Source organism: Equus quagga, chromosome 12 (genome assembly GCF_021613505.1).
Source record: "Equus quagga isolate Etosha38 chromosome 12, UCLA_HA_Equagga_1.0, whole genome shotgun sequence".
NCBI lineage: Eukaryota > Metazoa > Chordata > Mammalia > Perissodactyla > Equidae > Equus > Equus quagga.
Genome location: NC_060278.1, coordinates 86,092,217 through 86,096,616, shown reverse-complemented (window position 1 = coordinate 86,096,616; position 4,400 = coordinate 86,092,217).

Genomic DNA, 4,400 nt, shown 5'->3' with positions numbered 1-4,400 from the left:
ACCATAAAAAGTTTGGAAAAAATATTAAGAAGAAAATAAAAATCATCTATAGCCCTACCACTAAAGACTTCTGACAATCACAGCCAGTACTTTGAGTTAATTTATTTTATGTACATTCAAATCTGGGATCATATTCTAAACAATTTTGTATCCTGACCTTGCTGAGCATTTTCTTTTGATAGCAAACGCTCTTTAAAAGTGTTTTAATGCATTTAAAAGCATTGAAAGTGATTTTAATGGCTCTGCAACATTTCTTATGAAGAATTTGTCATTAAAAAAAATCCTCTATTGGGCTTCTGGGTTGTTCCCAAATTTTCAGCATGAAACTGATACTATGGCAACCAGTCTTGCCCTTAAATTTTTCTCCGATTCTCCGAGTGTTTCTTTAGGAAGTCCCCAAAGGTGGGAATTTATCCTATGCATTTCAAAAAAATATGAATAATTTCAGGATTGCTGATCCGTGTGAAATCTGGTTTGCTCTTGCCAACCTCAAGCATTTGGATTTCTTCTGGGGGAAGGTGAAACCAGTGGAATATCTGATTTATAAATTTACTCTGGAAAGGAAAGAAGTTTGAGTCCACGTGACTCTCAAACTCGGTTCTGTTTGTTTTAAGGCGTCACCTAGAAGAGCTCTTTGCTCTAGAAACAGAGAAGGCCTATTTCTCTTTAGAGTATATCTTTATGCAAATGGGAAATCTGAAGTCCTTGGCTCCCGCCTCTCCTCTTGTTTCCAGCAATGGTTTGTCTTCAGATGTGAGCAGGGCCTGGATTAGTGGTGATAAGTTCACCCATCCATCTCTTCACCCCTCACTCATTCATGTATTCCTCAAGTATTCATTAAGCACTTACCATGTACCAGGCACCAGGAATGCATCAGTGAGCCATGGTCTCTCCCTTCATGACTTGTCAGAGAGACAGACACAGAACAAGCAAACAGACCATTCAATAAGGTAACGACAAGTTGTGCTAAGTGCTTTGAAAGAAATGAAGGTTAGATGGGAGTGGTGGAAGGCCTCTCAGATGTGGTAATTTCTAAGTGGACTTAAAGGATGAGCAGAAACTACTCCATGCAGGAATGATTTGTGTGAGCCTGCGGTAGGGAAGATCGTGGTGTGTTTGAGCAACTCGCGGCCAGTGTGACTGGGAGGGATAGAGAGAGAGGAGACTGGAGGGCCGGCCTGGGGCCAGGTCAGGTAGAGCCTGTGGGCTGGGATGAAGACCATGGATTTTCTTCTGAGTTGGATGAGAAGCCGTTGGAGGGTTTTAACCAGGAAGTGACATGATTCGGTTTATGTTTTGAAAAGCCTATTCTGGCTGCTCTGTGAAGTCCAGACTGGGGGGGTGGAGGGAAGCAGAGAGACTGTTCCCCGCTTTTAGTTATTATCAGCCCTGATATTGGTTCCCCTACAGTGAGCCCAGTATATATGGGTTAAAACTAAAGGCACACATTCCCAGGTCCCTGGTTCTTTAGTGACACTCATATGTAAATGTTTGTTTCTTTAACCTCTGACTCCCTGAGCTGTAGAGCCAAATAGAAGTTATAAATTGTTAAAGTCCAGATGACCTCACGCTGGGCTCCCACTAAAGTTGTGTCTAATCCCAGGACCTTGAAGTTCTTTTACAGAGAAGCTAATGTCCAGAGAATATCAAGAAACAGAAGCTTCCCCACTCCTTGGCTTCCTGATACCAGAGTCTACCTTCACACAGCCAAGGACACTCATCTGAGAAATCCTTTGTCTCTGCTGGAAGCAGCCCCAGACACAGGCCAATGGGAAAATGCTGACCAAGAAGACCACGGCCCCCCTCCCCTACTTAAAACCCCCAATAAAAACCCCTACCCGTTTCTTAATGGGGAGTAAGCAACTTTTGTGGCACTGGCCCTTTGCTTTGTTCCCTCTGCTTGGCAAAGTAAAGCCTTTCCCTTTTAGTCCAAGGCTCTGTTCTCGTTATTTGGATTGGCATTGGGATCAGAGACTGAGCTTTCAGTAACAAGACTAGGGAGAAGGGAGTTGGGATAATCCGTGGGAGAGAGGATGGAGGCCTTGTCCAATGTGGTATTGCTGGTAGATCTGAGAGCGATTTAGAAAGTGGGACAACAGGATCAGACCAGGTATTGGACTAGGCATGGAGGAATCAGAGACCTTAGCTCCAGGACGGTGGTGCCTTGTTGGCGGAGGGAAGAGTGAGAGCCTCCCATCTTCCTTCTAGGCCACTTTCTTTCTTCCAGTGAACTTCCCCCCATTCTTTAGGTTATTATCCCAGCTGTCAAAACACCTCTGTCCTGTGTGCACTTCCCTCAGGGATCTGCTCCTTGATTCTCAATGGCTCATGCACTGGGGCCTCCTCCCTGGGTAACTCAATGTTGTAACTCCCAGGAGCATAGAGGTTCCTCAGAGATGCCCACTTTGGGGGTTATAAGGTGGAACCACAGGGGACAGAGCTCCAGCCTCCAGCCTCATTTTAACCAGAGCAGCTCTCTTGTCATCTGTTTTATGTATCAGGTTTCTTTGAAAGTTTTTGTTTGAAGAACTGGGTCATTAGCCTTGAAAAAGTTGAAAACCACTTCTTAAAAGGTGTGTTTCCTTAAGAAGACCTCAGGAGTGATGCCACTGAGGAAGACTTCAGTTCACCAGAGCGGGTAAGTGGGAGAGGCATTTGGGGCTGTTTGCTCCCCAGCTGGGCTTAGAGGCTAGGGGTGAGGGTAGGGGCAGGGAGAGGCCACGTGGGGTGGAGGGGTGGGGGGTGGGCTTGGGAGCTGGCGTCCTGACTTCCAGCCTCAGAAGTGGTGTGGTCTGCCCTGCCTGGCAAATGGGGGAAATCAGGGAAGGATGCCCTATGAGGCGCCACCCCCGTTACTGCGAGGATCTCATGGGATATCGGACGTGAGTGCCTGCAGACTGTACAGAGAGGTGCACGTGTTAAAGTCATGGGAGGGGAAGGAGGCTTCCGTGGCTGGTGGGAGAGGCTCTCTCATGCCTGGACAGGTCATTCCTGCCCAGCTTTCTGCAAGGTCCTGAGGAAGTCTCCATTCGATCATTTTGTGATTTACCATGTGCCAGGCAACGTGCTCACATATGGGTGGGAAAATTCTGGGCATGGGGTAAGGATTTAACTCTCCTCCGGGAGAGTCCCTCCCACACTCCACCTTATCTCAGTGTGTCTTACACACACCAAGGGTCGGGAGACCTTGCAAGGCCAGAGTGCGGGGCCATCCTGCCCTCTTGCCCAAAGACCTCTTTGGAGGCTGCCTGTTGGGGACTTTCTTCCCTCAAGGCTGGGCATGTGGTCCACATTTGTGAAACAGGTCGGGGAGGCAAGTAAAGAACTCACAGCACGGTTAGCTCTGAGCTCCAACCTTCTACGGGACAGGGACCCTGCACCAGACCCATGAGGCTCCCTCCATGGTTTGGGCTGCACGGTGGAGAGCTGGCCTCCAGGAGGGCCAGCCTGACAACTTCTCCAGCTTCCAGAGCTGGTTGGGGTTACCGGGCTGCCGACCTCACCTTCACTCCCGGGACAGACAATTCTGAGCCTCCATCCTGCCCGTGGTGGGGATTTTATCACCAGCCACAGTCTCCTCAAGTGCCTTTTCCTGGGACCAGACCTCACTTGCTGTGGGCTTTGGCAGGTGCCCAGGTGTGTGTGTGCTGGGGGGACATCTGCCTGCTTTGTCATCTCCCCATCCCTGGCAACCACGGAGCTGTATACATCTCTCTGACTGCCAAGCCCTCTGGGGCCCAGCCTGTCTCTGCTCACTGCCCCGCCCCACCTGGGCCTCATGGGACTGGGGTGTTGCTGGGCAGGGGGCTCCTGGCTCTCTGCCTCGATGGCATTGCTCTTGGGCACAGAAAAATCACGCTGCTGCTTGCCACACCTTTAGGGGTCAGGGGAGGTCTGAGGGCGGCTGTCTCACAATCATCCACCAGGACCTGGGTCCCCTCTTGGGGGTCTGGCTGCTCCCTTGGCCCCTTTCCTCTGCATTCAGGTCCTCCCAAATATCTCTGGGGTCCTGTGCCCCCCCTTTCTTAGGGACCCCAAAACTGCTCTTTCCTGCTTCCTTCCTCTTCCTGCCTCTTGACCAGGGAAACTTTCGTAGGTGTGCAGGGTCCCCACGTCCTCCCGGCTCCCCGTCCTCTCGGGGCCTGGGCTTTCATCCGTGCGAGGGGTCCCCGCGTCTTCCTCGCTCCTCGTCCTCACGGGGTCCAGGCTTTCGTCCGTGTGCAGGGTCCCCGCATCCTCCCTGCTCCCCGTCCTCTCGGGCTTTTGAAGCTCAAGCCCTTTCTGCACTTTCTGAGGCGTCTCCTTCCCTGGGACACTCAATACCGAATTCAGAATTCCTCTCTGAGGGGCCGGGGGAGAACAGGGACTCCCGGGGAGAAAACTCTCCCTTTAGACACTCC